The sequence below is a fragment of the Meleagris gallopavo genome, chromosome 10, assembly GCF_000146605.3.
Source record: "Meleagris gallopavo isolate NT-WF06-2002-E0010 breed Aviagen turkey brand Nicholas breeding stock chromosome 10, Turkey_5.1, whole genome shotgun sequence".
Lineage (NCBI taxonomy): Eukaryota > Metazoa > Chordata > Aves > Galliformes > Phasianidae > Meleagris > Meleagris gallopavo.
Window position 1 is genome coordinate 28,307,980 of NC_015020.2, and position 17,256 is coordinate 28,325,235.

Below are 17,256 nucleotides of genomic sequence, written 5' to 3' on the forward strand. Positions count from 1 at the left end.
CCGTTTGCAGCCGCGGGTCCCCCGGCCTCTCGTGGCCCGGCCGCGCACAGACGCCGCGCGGTGCCGGCACGGCGCACACGTTGTGCTGCTGCTGCGCTCAGCCCTGGCTGTTGGACGCCCGCAGCTCCTGTCGCAGAGCACAAAAGACATCGCAGATCTGATCTCTGTGTGTCCCATGCTTGTAGAATACTTCTCGGTCTCCTCTTCCACTTAGAGCAATGATTCCCGTAGTGCCCGTGTGTCCCAGCTGTCCCAGCTCCTCTTTGTCACCCAGCCCTGATAGCAATGGGAGGACATACGGTTCTGTGTCATTCTTATGGTGTCTTGTGTTCTCTGCCTGTCCCAGAGAGCTGACAGGGGCTGTGGTCTTAAGGTTAAACTCTTCTTGTTACTAATTTAGACTGAGGCTGATGCATAACGATAACAAAACTTTCATAAAAGAAATCTGAACAACCAGGTGTTCTGGGCGTTTAGATTTCCAACTGTTATTCAGCAGTAAGTTTGCAGTCATTACTAGATGCACTATAATAGCTACTTGGTGGTTGTAGGTGTATTTGTGTGTTTTCCATTGATATTGCCATTAATACTAAACTAATAACATAGAGATCAAAACTTGAAGTGTACTCCATGTTTTGTATTAAATACTAACTTGTACAACCCTTAAGGACATGTCTTTTCCATGTATTTCTGCTTTACATTTAATTACAACGCTTTCCCCTTTGCTCTTGCAAGGACTGGAAGAACATTGGTTGAAGAAAAAGTGGTCTGGAGGAGACAAATTCAATTCTTTTAAGGAAAACTGTATGCAGTAAAATATTAGTGTTAGTCGGGTGAAATTTTCATTCAGTTGAAGCCATTCATGAAACTCCCTTGCTGTAGAAGGGGTTAGTTAGCAGTTCCCTTCAGCATGTGGCTTCTAAGAAGTCATTCAGAATGCGAGCAACTTGGGGTGCTTATTTCATAGAAACGTGGTATGTCCTGGAATTACAGTAAAGGCTTTTCTGTGAAGGATTGTTTTGCAGTGTGGCCACGTGTGTCAATAAGGAGCGGCAGTTATAACCTGAAACTGAAATTCTGGTGTGTCTATTTGTTATGTTGTCCAGTAATGAAGCTTCCTGCAGTTCTCAGTTGTACCACTGTAAACTAAAATGATTTTTCTTTGCATTACATACTACAAATGTCTAATTAATAAGAGTGAAGCAGTATTAAGTAGTTTATTTACTGGGCTATTTAGTGATGAATTTCAATCGTGTTTTGTCTCTGGAAAATGAGAACTAGTAAATGGGATTTTTGAACTCAGTATTACACATTTAGTATGCAGAAATAGATCTGTTTCACAGAGTTTAGGAGGATATCCTATGGCCTTCTGTTCTGTTGCTAAACAGTGCCTGGCTGTCTTGACATTTATTGGCATTTCCAGTGTAGTGTGATGGTGGACCTCCACTGCTGTCTGCCACATACAGAATGGAGACTTTCCTCTCCCAGTATTTCCGAGAGACTGGAGGAAATGTTGGGTTCTGGTTCTTACAGACCATTCTGGGTACTGGGAGTAGATTGCATCTTGTCACTGATAGTTGCCTGGTGGCTGCAAGGCGATAAGACTTTCACTTTGCTCTTCTACCACTGTGTTGGGTAAGTTTCTTCATGTTTCAAAATGAACTCAGTGAGTTGGAATAGAAGTCTTGGCAGGCTGTTTCATTTCCAGTTGTTTATTATCATTTTTTAAAAATAAGCCTTTCACATTTGAAAAGCTCTCTTTCAAGTCTTTGCAGCTTATCTGTCAGTGGTTGCTTTCTTAGGGCTTTCCCCAAAATGAAAGTCTTTGCATTTTGCAGGAACTGTTGCTACAGGTCTCTTCAATCTTTAGCATTTGCCTGTATCCATAGCTTTACGTTGTATTGACATAAATTCTAGAACTGCAGTACTGGGAGACCTATTGTTCCCTTTCTTTGGGGTTGGTTTAAATATACTTGGATTATTCCAGGCAGATATTTGTAGAAGTTGTCCTTAAAATCTTGGAATGAGAAGAAGATCTTCCACCTCTGTAGGCGGGAGAGAAGGTACAGAAAGGGGAAACTTTCGCACTTCTGGAGTGAGAAAGTTCTTAGTTTCCAAATTAAGTGTGCTTTGCTGGAAATCAGGCTGCTTTTTATAAAACCTTGCTTCTGATAAACGTTACACTTAAATCTAATATTGTTCTAGCTGTAACAACACCATAAACGTTTGTGCTTCGAAAACTGCCTTTAATGTAGAAAAAAGCTTTTCTAAGCATTTATTTTAGTTTTGTGAAAACCTGTTGAAATACTATTAGGAAATGCAGAGGTAAGCATTTAATAGCACTTTCTTCTTGGACATTGTTCTTTAAACAGAAGGCTTTTAAAAAGGTTATGTGTGTTTTCGTAATCAATGCAAAATACTCGGTTTTGGTTTTGCAGCATAATAGGCTGATAACTTCTACAGTTTGTGTCTCAGTCCTGTGTATTAGTTACAGGCTTGTATTTAATTACGTCTGCTTATACAGACGATTATCATAGAGCACTTTTTATATCTTCAGACCAAAAGCTTAAATTACAGCAACTGTTCTTGAAAGTTACTTTAAGCTTTTAATGCTTATAATGAATTCAGCTCAATGTGGACACGCCAAAAGATCAGCTTTTCCAATCCTCGGCCCTTTGGAAATACAGCAGGACCGTTCTCTCTGATGACCAAATTCCTTTTTGGTTGCTTGTTTCAGCAGCTCATGGGCCCTTGGTTAAAGTTTTACTTGATACTCTATTTAAATATTTTTGCTTTGCATTAAGCTGATAGCTTTCTATCTTGTTGCTTCTGAAAACAGCTGACTCCCCTTGTAACAATGTTTTCTCTGTTCCATTAGCTGCTCTCCCTTTCTGTTTCTGTGTATCAAACTTCATGGTAAGACATAGGATATGAATGTTGGCAAGATAGAAAATTCAGTTGTCCAAGATTTTAAAGGTGTTTTTACTAGTTCAGTTAACGGTATTTAAACACAAATATTTGCTTTGATTAATTGGGTGCATATGTGCCAGACAAACTGCTGTAAGAAGGATCAGAGCAACAGCTTCCCTTTCAGAGAATCCTGGCCGGTAGCAGAGCAGTGAGATTTTGTCTTTTCCAGCTCAGTCCTGAGACATGTCTGATTCTGTCCTTAACGTGCAGTGATTTGAGCTTGATTTATAACACTTAGTAAGAAAATATAAATGTCCAAAAGCAACTGTGTGTTCTTGACAGTTTTCATGTTGATGCATAAATGGTAACATCTTGCCTTTTTGCTTTTGCCTTTATTATTATTATTATTATTATTGGTTCACATATACACTTATATATCTGATCTGAATTTTTCAGAGCTAGAGATTTCTTGGGGTGAATGCGCCACTGTTGTATCTCTGTTACAGGCAAGAAAAACAGGAATGTGGCCCAAATTCAGAACTGGAATTGCTGTGCAACTAGGTTACTTTGCCACTAATGCTTTAAATGCTGAAGAGAGTGCTGGAGGCCTCCCCTGTGTGTTTGTGTGTGAAGGTTTTCCAGCAGAGTGACAAAGCACAGTAGTGCTGAAGTTAGAAGTTTTATCTCCACAGATAAAGAATTCAGGAACACCAAAAATAGAAACTGTCAGAGATTTGCCATGCTGGTTTGTACTTGTTAATTAAATGCTCTAAGGATGTTTCAAATTGAAGGAGCGCAGTGAGTGGGATTCAGCAGGTGTATTTTGTGAGTTTAATCCCGTTTAGTCTTTTAGTTTGTGACTTGGATGATAGAACAGAGATTTACTAATTGCTATGGTAGAGCTCAGGGTGGGGGGAATACAGGCACTGCAGTGTGAAATGATCTCAACAAATTGGACAGATGATCTGAAGGAAATACATGGGATGCATCTCAGCAAGGAGAAATGTAAAATAATGTATTTGGGTAGCAACAATAAACTTAAAATGAGAAACAACTGGTAGGGCAATAGATCTGCAAATAAGTAGCTGTATCACAAAATGAACACAAATGAGTCATGCCAGCTTTAAAAACAGACACCGGGAGTCACTCTGGGATATAGGAGCTGGATTGTTGTTGTGTGTAAGATGTGAATTTCTTTTGCAGCACTCAGCGTTAGGCTCAGATGATGCACTGTCTCAGCTTTTTGTTCTTGTGCTTCAAACAGATTTGGACCAATCGAAGAGTATTTTAGGAAGGTTGCAGTAATGGCTTCTGAGGAAGGACCAGAAGGACTAAAATTGTTTAGACTGTAGCAGAGATGGGGAGGCATAATAACAGGCTTTGAGTATGGGAAGGGTCACTGCAGAGAGGAATGCAATGAACTGTTCTCTCCAGGTAGGATAAGAAATGATGGTCCTAAATAGCACAAAAGAAGGTTTCCAGCTCTATGGATAGATAAAAACAGGGTTGAATGTCTGAGGGAGGTAATGGGATATCTGTTGCTGAAAATGCTCTAGAAAAGATTAAATAGCCTTCTTCTAGAGATGATTTGGGTGTAGTTGGCCTGTCCTTGGCACAGGGGGTGGGGTGATTTGTCAGCATAAGATCTCCACATTTTTATGATGTTTATAATGTTGCTGGCCATGAGTAAACCAAACAAATGAAAAACCAAAACCAAACAAAACAAAAAATGTGGACCATGTGGTAGAGAAAATTCTGATGTGACAGTCTGTAAGATTTAGTTTGAAAAGATGTCTCAAATATGCTCATTAAAGTGTTGCTTTATAAAGCATTTATTTAAGACCTGCGTAATGTAATATTGAAAATCACTTGAATAGACATCCTTTTTTATCTTTTGACTTCCTTCTGTATGGTGGTTTATTGTTTGTGTTTGCTTTTTGTTTATGAACATTGGAAATAAACTGAGCTGGAGTCAAAGTCTTTCAGAAAACATCACTGACAAAAAGCAAAATTAAAAAGATTAATCCTAGGGAGCGAGGGAATTGGATATATTGTAGGCTTTAAAACAGAGCAGATCATGCAGCTTCTACTTCTCACTGTGAAATAGAGATAACAGCTGTTATCTGGGAGATGTATATTGAGTGATAATCAGCACAGACAAAGATCTTCAAGTTCTTGAAGAGTTTATTATGTAAGTAGTGTTCTTCAAAATTGGTTTGTGTTCCTTAAATTAGGACTAGATTTTAGTCTTTCATCCACATTGCTGTGTAATAGTACTAACACCGAAGAGGCTGAATAGGAATGCATGCTTTCTGTTACATAGGCTGTTTCTAAACAAAATCTCTCCTCTGAGGATTTTTTAGGTAATTTGAAAACCTTTGAATAAATGAAGGAACTGCCTTTGTAACAGAAGTGTTATTAGAGCTTTTAGGTTTAGAAGTACCAGACGGTTTGACTGAAATATGTTTTGAACCAAATCCATTGTAATAATTTATTCTGAAAATTTTCACCTAAGTACTTTTCCTGTGACCTTGTTCAAGCTCTTCTAATTCTTAAAATTTGACAAAGCTGTCTTGGGCTTAATGAATAATGAAGGCCAATCTCTGTGTTGCATAGGTCTATGCTCTGCAATTAGAAAAAGGGTTCAGTGAATTCTTCGACGTTCTTGGCATTTAAAGAGAGTTGAGGACTGAGATGAAATAATATTTTTGGTGCAGTTCTTCCTAATTGTAATTTGGCTTCTGTTGCATTTTTCCATTTGACTGGGGGTATGAATTAAACTTTATACAGCTTCAGCTCTACAGGATATCATCATTCTGCTTGTTCTGGTTGATGGGAAATTGCTCTTTAGATCACTGAGGAACAAGGTGTTGGTCACGGACGTGGCACTGGTTTTAGGTGCTGATGTGATACTTGGACAAGGTGAAAGTTAATTCTTATTATTGTAAGTTTCTTATAACTTAGTTAAATAAATATGTCCTCAAAGCTGTTACTGCTTTTCTAAAAATGGATAAAGGAAGAAAGAAAGCACCGTCTGCTGTACTAGAATGATGTAAAGTGGGAATTTATTACTTCCCTCAAGTATTTTATGTCTCCCACAGATTTTTTCGTATATGTATCACTACAGAACAGAGGCTTTCTTGTAGAGTATCGTAAAGGGGTCACGGTGTCTCAGAGTAAGGGCACGGAGGCTTAAGTCTTGGACAGAGACAAATGCACCTATTCCTTAAGCTCCACCTGATGAGCGAGCTGTTACTGAGGAGGAATTGTCAGGACGGCCAGACAACTGGGGGGAGAAAGCTGGTTCTTACTGGGGGTTTGGAGAAGTATTTCTTGTAGAGTGGTCTGGGGGACCATATAGGCTGTGACTGACTGAAGGATTTGTAGCGGGAAACCATTAACATTACAACAGATTGTTGCTGTTTTATTTTTGCTTGGTGATATTTTTGTTGATTTTCCCCTCCCCTTCTCCCCCCCCGTTTCCAAGTGTATAGAATGTCTTTGGCAACTTTTGAAATTTTATTTTGCAAGTCGTTCTAAAGTTAGGATGTATTGGTACATGTTTTCCACCTACTGCCTTCTTGTTATTTACTTGCACTTAGTGTATCTGTCTCTGAAAGTCAGAGTGTAACGAGCAGCAAGCCTTACTTGTTATTTATACATGCTTAGATTGCTTTTGATAGTAACTGCTCTATCTAAATTGCCCCTTGAAGAGATCTGACAAGGTGTCTGTGTTTTGCTAAGCTGCCAGCACTGTTCTTTGGGTGTTTCCTCAAAAGCAAAGTTCTGGGAAAAAAGAAGCTCATCAGAACTTCTCTGTTCTTTCCAGTCTACATCTTGTCTGCAATTGTTTTGTCCTTTAGAGAAAAGTAGGCTTAGTAGAAAGCTGCTGCAGCTTATATGTATGTTTTTTAAATTAATTTTCTGATTTTAGCAAATTCATGGTCTCCATTGTATCAGTTTTCTGGAAATTCTGCTGTCCCATGCATTGCAAAAAATGCCAAAGGGCTGAAAAATTATTATTCGAAGTATCAGTGTAGAATCTGTAGTAATGTGATTACATTTCCTATATGCTTGCATAGTTTTAAGTCCATCTGGGAGAAAATGGGTTTCTAATAGAACAAAGTGTAGTTATCTCATTTCTCTTCACTGAGATCAGCTGTAGGTTTCTCTGGATCGTGTAATTGGGAATCTGCTGATCCTTTGTTAAGAGGATTCCTAAGATACTTTAGATAGAAAAGGTTCCTCTCATAGTTGCTGCCATCTCACAGCTTGTGCTGGAAAGGACAGTGAGAAACACTGACTTTTGTATCATGTCTAAATTCATATAAGCTTTCCTCCACCTCAAAGTGAAGCCTTTTCAGAGTTTTTTTTTCCTACTTCATGATTTGTTTCAAGACATTTTTGTTGCTGTTTCTTACAGCGGTGAGGTTATTGACCTGTAGTGTGATCTGTCTTCGTGTTGAAGCAAAGAGGATCTTGCAAATCCTCAAGAATCCTCGGTATTTATTCTCATAAAAGGAATGCTGTATGGAGAAGCCCATTTTGCTGCCGGGACCTTCCAAATTCTCTAGGTGTATAAAGGAATTGGTTTCCTGCTTTTAAGATCTAGACTTTTTTTTTTCCTTTCCATTTTTATTCACCTGCTCCCTCCACCAGAAACCACTCAACCCACCAGCATTTAGGTTATTTCTTTCTTGTTAATATTTGTGATTTTCAGTTATAAGCTGAAAATATCCCTGGTTAATTACAACCCAGAAGTGATTTTATTGAAGCTTCCTGTATTATATGAGGGTGGTTGTTTTTTTGTTTTTCTGCTGTCAGAATTCTGAATGTAGAGAGGGAATGTTTGACCTGAGAAGTTCTCATAAAAAGAGTCAGGGGATTCTCTGTGAGAATCAGCAGAGCTCTGGGAGGGTTTAGTCTGTCATATTCTTGGTACCCTTTTCAGGCTTGGTTCATGTGTCACTATGGCTTTCTTATACGATGTGTACCAGGTGATCATGTGGACATTTCTTCTTGTCCTGTCTGTTCTCTCAGCAGGCCTGATTTGCAGAAGTAATATGAGCTGAATTATAAGGTTTTACATATCCTCCCTCAAATGGCTCCTTTTCTACATACAAGCAATCCCTGCAGCTTCATTAGCGGATTAGCTGGTGCTGCTGCTTTAAAACAACATTTCTTTTTCTTACACTTCTACTGTTGTACTACTTCTGTGTGAAGTCTGATGACTGTTTCATTTCGACTCTCACCGACTATTTTCCATACTGAAAAGATGTTGAAAAGAGCCCAAGGGTTTGAATCAGTTACAAATAAGAATGCAGAAAGACTTATTTCTTTTTCTCTGTTGCCTTCTTTGTGTACCTCAGGTTCTGTCAGTGAAAACATGCATCAACTGAATTATAGTTGTTTTCGAAAGAACTTTAACAGTTTTGTATTCAAACCAACTGTAAAGCAGAATGAGAATAAAGTGAAGTAAAGCAGATTCTCTGACCCCTGCTTGGCAGAAGCAGATGTGGAGAATGCTTCCCCCCAGGGAGTTCTCAACTCCAGTATAATGTAGGTTATAGCTGGTCAATACAGATAGAAACCGTAAGGTTGTTGAGCTGCTTTCTGTGCATCAGTTATCAAATATTTGTATTCTCATCATGGAAACTTGGAGTTCTGAGTTGAACGAAGTAACTGTGCTCCTTACGCTTGTAAAGAGCTAAGGATAAGGGGCAGCCTGTGAGAAGGGCTTCACATTACAGCTAACCTGATCCAGTGGCTATCTGTCACCAACATACGTAGGTCTGACCCCTGCTTTCTGGTAGCACCTGTGCTTGTCTGACCATTACTGTAAGCCTGTTCAGGGAGCTAAACCAGCAGAAAAATAATGGCTCTTTTGTAGGGTTTGTATTTTCTAAATCAGCTCATTGTGAGATCAAATTGAATACTAAGGCAAAATGCATAGGAAAAATCAGGATGGTGCGTCAGGGTCATGGGGAGTGGGATTGCTTCTGTTTGTAGATTAAATCACTTAACTGTAAAATGAAACCTCACCTGGGAAGTCTTGTTGAAAAATTAAATAGAGAATGACTGAAGGCTTACCAGAGTATATGTCAGCTCTTTTGGTAAGGAGTGAGATGATAGGTGGGTGCAGCGTTGTGTGCTGTATTAGGAAGATAGTGGGGAAGTGGAGACTGGGATACAGCAAAGTGGAGACTAGGATACAGCAATAAACTAGGAAAATGCTCTTTGGAATAGCATCTAAGTAGATACAGGTGGAGCAGGGGTAGAAAAAAGAGAGTTGCATTAATTCAGATACAGAACGATCCTCATGGAAGTTACCTGCTTGGCACAACAAGGGAAATCTGTTTAAATTAAGACATATTCTGGTAGGAGCTCAGACTAAAAAAAAAAAAAAAAAAGTGTTTGAATCATAGCATCCACTGTTGATGAAAATGCCGTCTTCTGTGTAGTCTCCTGGACTGGCCAAATGTATTTTTAATTATTCTGCTAACTTGCATGTATGCTTACAGTTTCACTTTTTCAGTTTAAATCATAGATGCCATAGGTTGCTCTTCCTCTCAACGAAGAGTGAATAAAAATGTTTCTAGTGTTTCCTCAATTAAGCAAGGGCGATCCAAACAGTCTGCATGTAGCATTCCTAGGGGGAAGCAGCACCCACCTCACTTGTCAAATCCAGGGGGATTTGTCAGTCATGGGACTTGAAATTTATCAACAGTCCAAACATTTTACAAGCCCGCTGGGGAAAGTTTGGTAGTGTTTGTGTTAATAGAGCATTAATTTCATTGCAAATAGTGATTAGAAATTTTAATGTCAAAGTTTAGTGTATGACTCATTGAACTGATTATATATGCTCTTCCTGTAGTTCCCATAGACATAATTGTAAAAAGAGAATTTAACCTGTACTTTGTTGAGAGAATGCATGTATTCCTTTGGACAGTGCATTAAATGTTTTCATGACGGCATTAAAGATTTGTTTTTTTCTTTTCTGTGCTGTACAAAATCTGCAGGTGTATGAAATGTTAGCATACGGTTAGAACTGTTCAATCGAATACTTCTAGAGCAGTGATATGTTGATAACATTATTTCAGTGATGACAGAAAAAAAATCATGATAATAGTCTGGAGCTGATAGAAGTCTGATGACTTGATTTCATCACTGTCTAGAGGCAGAGTTATAGAAAGATCTCACAGAACTGAATGAGGGATAAAATAGAAGCAGAATCTCATTTTCAGAAATGTGAGGTAATGCATAAGAGTGTAAAAAAGACCTCCCTGACTTTAAGTCAGCTATTACTGCTCCGAAAAGTGTTCTGATAGATGCTTTTGTAAAAACATAACTCAGTTTTCACAAACTGTCAAAAAAAAAAGTAAGTTGTGTTGACTGTTACTGGGGAGGGTTCATAACATAAAACATTACTGTTCTGTGGTAAAAAATAAAAATAAAAAATCCATGGCATATAATACAGCCCATTCTTTGAATGTTTTATTCAGCACTGATCCATCTGCCAGGCTTATCATGGAAAAGTGCAGCAAGAATGATCAGAGGCTTGGGACAGTTTCTCTGTGCAGAACAGCAGGGCGATAAGCCAAATAAAATATCCATTAATTCTGTGAACAAACAGCAGGTAAATCTCAGGTCTGCTATGGCCTGTATGATCATTGTATTTCAGTACCTCTTGTGTTTCTAGATACAGTAAAACTAGTTATTAAAGGTCTGGGATTTTCACATTTTTTCTTCTCATGTTATCAAGGAAGGAACGTAATTAATTGCTTATTGCCATAGGAGAGAATATGTCACTGAGTTATGAGCACTTTGTGTATTCAAGGTATAGCAAAAGCTGCTCTTAGGAGCTATATTCTTCCTGTGTTTCTGTTTCCTCTTTTATGATTGCAGCATTATGCTGTAGGTAATACAGTTATTCATAGAGAAGTGCTTTAGTATTAGACAATAATTGTAGATGTTCTGTAAGAACTGGCAGTCAGGGTTTTGGTTATATTTTAAATCATAAAGCTAAGCAGTTTTATGGATGGCATGTAAATTAAATTTGTCAGGTTAATCCTTGCTTAATACTTGATGTCAGCTCTTCAGAGGCACTAAGAAAGGAATAAGCATAGCACTTGGTTTGACATAGCTCTCTTAAATTTCTTACAGTAGTTTGAAAAACACTGCTTTAGAAAGGATCAGAAGGGCTTTTCTGGGACATCACTGGCAAATAATAAACTGTACGCAGTTTATTATTAAAAGAGAGCAACATAGTCTTCTGCTTGATATCTTTTCTGTGTAAATGCAAATGTGAATATGTATGTCAAATTGAATGAAAGTGACTTCTGTCTTTGTTATTGAGTTTTCAAATTCATACTGTAGAGATTCCAAGCTGTCTGTGGCAGATTCAGAGAGCTGCTGATCACATTGTTTTCAGTCTCGTAAGAAATAAGCATTTTAACTAACTGAATGTGCGTAACCGAATGATTCACTGGGACAACAATAAGAAAATTTCCTCTTTACAACGTATTTGTACAAGTTAGTCTAAGTTCAACCTAAATAATTTCCCAGTTTAGTCTAAGATTTCTGCAGTTTCTTAAGATGGGGCTTTGTGCGCAATGAGTGAGACAGTCAAGTGTGTGTAGTGCGGGGGCAAAGGCCGTACATGAGAGCAGGAACTTAACTGCAAGCACACATTTGCGTTGGTGTGATGGATTAGCCATTTAGGGAATGTATCTGAACTCTGACAATCCGTTTGCCTTTGCTTAGGATAGATACGGAAACTATATAATTCACACTCTTTGACCTGGCTGCTGACAGCTCCTTCCTGTTGCCTGAGTCTGGTAAAATATGCTAAAGGTTGACTGTAGCTCTTCCCCTTTGTTGTGCTTTGAGAAACTCTCAAGTGGCTGAATCTGGAATTTGAATCACCTTTTTATATTTCTTCAGGCATTTTACCATGCTGTTACATGGTAATTGTGAGGATAAACATCATCTTTCTTTCTTGCAAACTCGTATTATTAAGAACTGTAGACAGTATATTCAGACATACTTGTATATAAGGTTAAATTCTTGAATTGTTATCTTACTGGAGTGTGATCATAATTTGCACAATTGAATTAAAAATAGATGAAATGGGAAAACAATAAAATACTACTCTAGTCATGAGTTTTGTCATCTTGAGACAAAGGCTGAAAGTCAAACCTGTCAGAAATGAGTTTCAGGAAAATACAATGAGAAAAGCCAAGGTGTCATTTAAAACCTTGAGGTCTTGCTTTCTATTAGAGGAGATAAAACTGAAAGCATAAAATAAAATTACTGGTGCTCACTGCATTCATTTGAAATGTCTTTGCCATTGTAGCATAGGTATACTTTGTTTATGCAGCAGCTTTCCATCCTTGATAATACTATGGATCTTTTCTTCTTTATTCCTGAAAAAATGTATATAGATGAAGTCAAAAAGTAAAGCTGATGGTAAAACTGAGTAAAACAGAAAAGTGTCCCTGTATGTTAAAATGGAAATTGTCATGTGCCTGTATTGAATAGCTAATTTTTCATCATTACTTCTTCCTTTTTGCCAGATTATGGATCTTGATATCTATTTAGAAAAAAAAAGAAACATCAGATTTCTCTTTTACTAACACACCCGGTGTGTTAGCTTGAATGCTAACAAAGTATGGGAGCTCAAGGAAAGACAGGGAAAACTTACGGAAGAGAAATGCACTGAAATTTATTACACAGGCAGAAGTGACACGTGGCTTGGGAGGACTCTGAACTGACAGTAGTTGGAAGTGGGAAAGGCGTTGTGTTTTCGGTTCTTCCCTAGGCCTCTGCTTGCACCTGTTGCTGGAGACAAGGTACGGACTGCACAGGCCTTTGATCTATCTCAGTGTGAGGAAAGATGTTTCAAATTAAGAAAGTTTAAAAGAATAGACTTGCTTCTAAAGAAGTGAAGTTTTCGAAGTGGGTAGTCAGTTAACATAAAAGGGAACTGGATACCTGTGTGCACAGATAACAGACATGTTCATGTGCTTAGACATTAAGAGGCAAGTCTTTTTTGCTCTACTGTAAATGTAGTACAGTTTCTCAGTATGTGAAACTGGTGGTGTGTATTTAGAAAGTGCATGATAAAGTATTGAAAGTATTTATAAAGTGGGAAGGAATAATACAGTTGGGAGGAATTTGGGACTTTGTAGGCAGTCTTTCATTTTATGCTTGAGCAACGAGCAGAATTTTGAAAGTGAATTTCCCTTTGCAGGTACAGGAATTAATAAACTGGGTATTGCAAAGCAAAATAACTCTGGAGAACAATAATAATTAAAGCAGAATACTTGGGTATTCCTTGTACACAAAGTTGAGAAAAGCAAACAGGAAGAACACTGAGGGAATAAACTGTATTTCAGAAACATGTTGGCAGTTTAATGGTAGGTTTAGAAAAACAGTATAAAATCTTAGAAAGGCTTAGAAATGCATTTTTTAATCTATAAAATGTATCTATTTTGCAAGTTAATAAGCTACCAGGGGAAAAAAAACAACTGATAAAAAAATGGTCGTATTGTGCAAAAACTTTACTCTGTTGGCTGAGCCGTTCATGGTAGCTGATTTCATACTGAGATTGAAGCAGAACAAAAAGACTGAGATGTTAAATGTGAGTGCATTCCAGACAAACTTTTTATGTGTTTCCAATTAATACTGTGAGCAGAGGCAAGGCAGAACACAGAAAATTCAGGAAATTAAACACAGTGTGTTATTCATCAGTTGAATGTACTGGTCTACCAAGACTTTGAGCAGAGCAAGAGAAAGCAAAATTGCAGTCAAGCTAAACAAAATTACACTGCTCATAGCCTATTGAAGTTATGTATGTTAGAATAAGAAAGGAAAATAGACTTCTGTTGTACAATTAAATCAAGGAAATTCTGATTAGCTATGCTATCAGGAAGCAGTTGGATGTAGACAGAAGCAGCTACACAAAGTAATGTATTAGCTGAACTGGAACCACTCCTATTTTGTGTGTCTGTGTGTAAAATCAGGACCAATTCAGAATTGAGAAGAAAGGATATGTAATAATGTTCATACTGAAAGGTTTTTCTGTGACCAAATGTGGAGCAGCAATGAAACAAGAAGTGACTGGTCAGTGTAAGAGCTTTAAAAATGCAGTTACTAATGCACTTAAAATACCTTCAAATTCTTTTTGGTGGAAATTTCAGGAATCCATGTAGACTGAAATACGCACAGTGGTCTTACTCAGGAGGCTTTTGTTGAGTCCTGAGCAAGGATGAGAATGTCGAACTGTAGATGGCTATGAAATCTGTCTGCTTAATAAACTAATTGTCAGTTGCAGAACAGGATTTCAATTTAATAGTAAGATGCTGTTTATAAGAGCTGGTATCTGTTGTTCTGTCAGGATGGTTGAGCACTGAGAGAAAATGTCTTTGTTTTGTGGCACTCTTGGGGCTACTGAAGTGAGCCAGGCTTGTTCTCAGGGTAACTGATACGTTCAGCTCATGAAGAACATTACTTTGAAAGACTATTTGCAAAGGCAAAGCTGTTGTATTTAGTTAAGTGTGGTCTGCAGTTGTGATTTGTATTAGACCAAACAACAGGAGGCAATGAAAGTAAATTCTGTTCTATCTGTAAGGCTAGAGTAAAAAGATTTTTTGCCATAAATCACTATTTTGAGAACTGCACAGAGACGTATCAGTGAAGTGTTTGAGCAGATGCACTGTCTCAGACTGTTTCTGCGGAAAACAGACATTTCTGTGCTTGCTGTGGGCCACGGACTTGACTTTGTATATTTGATTGCACTCTACAATTTGCTTAATCATAAAGTAGAATCATGGAATCACCGAATGTTTTGGGTTGGAAGGGACCTCAAAGACCATCGAGTTCCAACCCCCTGCTATGGTCAGGGACACTCTCCCAGCTCAGGCTGCTCAGGGCCTCATCCAGCCTAGCTTTGAGCACCTCCAAGGTTGTGGCACCCACAGCATCTATAGGCAGTACGCACCAGTGCCTCACTGTCCTCATAGTGAAGAATTTGTTCTTATATCCAGTCTAAATCCTTCTTCTTTTAGTTTAAAGCCATTATCTTCAGTCCTTTTACTACACAGTCCTGTAAAAAGCCACACTCCAACTTCCTTAAAGGGCCTTTAGGTTGCATGCCTCATGCTCCCATTTTCCAAATATTCTGGTTTGGTATTTGCCTTAACATTTGTTGCAGTGGCACTTTCAATCACAACACATGGAGAATACCTGATTGTGAGTATGTATTACTGCTCTGTCTTGTACTTCTGTCTTTGTCATTATGGAGCTTTCTGAGGCTTACGTAGCTGGTGCTGTAGTAGTCTTTATTAAAAATGTATATATTTACTGATGTGTGCCAACATGCCTTTGACTGAAAATTGTTTGGGATCAAAATACACAGTTTTGTGCAGTACAAGCATTACAGTGTACTTCATAAAGTAGCATGCTTGCAATTATTTTGAAAGTGAATCAGAGTGGCATTTCTAATGTTGTACTCTGTACATATGAGCAGTGGTGCGACAACTTGCCTTTGGGCTTTTAAGGAAGTCAGACAGCACTGTTTTTCTTCAACTTCCTTTTCAAAAATAAACCATTAACACTATTATTAACTTCTTGATGACTTCTATCAATAGCAGGGAAATTTGGGAAATAATATCTTGTTATGTGTTTAGTATTTTTTTTGTGTTATAAAAATAACAGAAAATAAAACACATTTTTCTTATTTGCTTTATTGATGTGTAAATATGCGGTTAAGAAATTCAGTACTATTGGAGTCTATTTTACTGGAATAATATTTTGATAAAAGGTTATTATAACCAAATTGCTGCTACTAATTTTTTTAATGAGCTGCTTTCCAAAAATCCATTTAATCTATTGTATCTGAGATATTAATCGCATAGGTGGTTTTCTTTGGGTAACAGCAAATTTATTTAGCAGCTGAAAGGTTTCACAAGAAAAGTAGTGAGTTTCATTGGAATGATATTGTGGAATAGATAAATGGAGTGGGAAGGATATTCAGTGATAACCAAGAAACGTGGTTGAGTGTATGATTTTTTTTAAATAGTACATTGAAGTTAATGGTGTAGTCTGTTTTTAATTTTCTTGACAAGTTAATGGTATTAGACATCAATTGCTAAACTTACCAATCAATAAAATAAGAATATTTAGTTAAGGCTACTGTTCTTAATCATGCTGAATGCAATTTTTTATTTATTTGCAAATTTGTATTAAATGACTTTATTGTAGTTGAACTTTTCATGCATTTTTCCTGTAAATTAAAATGAAGCAGTAGTAGATATACTAAAGTGTGGAATCTAGTTTATTGTTCCTGTGGCTTTGGTAGCACTTCACAGAGCTCACATCTTTTCATTTGATCCATTTAGACACATCTAAAAGATAAAAGAGATGCTGATGCTTTCATCTTTGAGCTATTGTTAGAGTTGGATTCATTCCTTAATACAGTTCTACAACTATTTGTGTTTACAGAGTTGTCACAAATATATGTGGCAAATCCTCTGGGTGATGTGCTGAGGTGCTGTGTGTGCAGCTGTGAGTGGGTGAGTTCCCAGGTTCTGGGAGGCCTCCTTGTCTGCTCCCAGTTGGTCCCAGTTCTGGATTTTTTTCCACTCTGTTGTAAGCTTTCTGTCTTCTACAAGTTCTTGGAGATTTCCAGTCTCTTCCTCCCCCAGATGTCAATATCCACTTGCTTTGTTGATCTAACTGCTCTCCTTCCCTGTCTGTTTATATTCCCCTTAGCTTACTTTCATCCCACTTCCACCAAGCATGGAGATAGAAAAATTCCTTGAACAAAAGGTCAGCAGTCTCTTAACCAGTAGGAGGGTTGGTTTGTGTTTGTTTGTTTTTTCTTCTGTATTTGTGCACAGAAATGACTAATTATTTTGACTGAAAATTGAGGTGAAAGGCAGCAGGATGGGAATAGCAGTCCAAGGCAGATGCCTCAGTATGTGATTTCAGCTCAAAATCTAATTTGGCCAAGATACAAGAAAGCTGAAAGCGGTTTAGGGCTTGTCTATAAGGAGAAGAAATCTGATAGAGTGCTTTCTTGAGTTCTGCTGTGTAGTTAACACCTGCATAATTTATACTTGCTTTTATATAAATTGGCAACCTTATCTTAGGATTTGCCTAGGAAAGGGATTATGCCTTTGTCATATCTGTCCTCCTTAACGCGGGTAGCAGCCTTTGGATAAACTACTGCAGACTGGAAGAATTACAAAGGGACAGATGGGCATTGCTAGTCATTCACATATAACTTGCTGTTTTGACCTTTATTTTGTGGTTTAGAAATGAAGGTTCAATGTAAAACAGTGCAAA

At 37.9% G+C, this 17,256-nt stretch overlaps 1 long non-coding RNA gene across 1 annotated transcript; it reads left to right on the top strand.

Annotated features, from left to right (window-relative positions):
• The first annotated feature begins 9,305 nt into the window (after nt 1-9,305).
• LOC109369354 lies at nt 9,306-17,256 on the top strand. The gene is made up of 2 exons (XR_002118323.1): nt 9,306-12,758; nt 16,411-17,256. It is a non-coding gene; the product is annotated as an uncharacterized LOC109369354 (long non-coding RNA).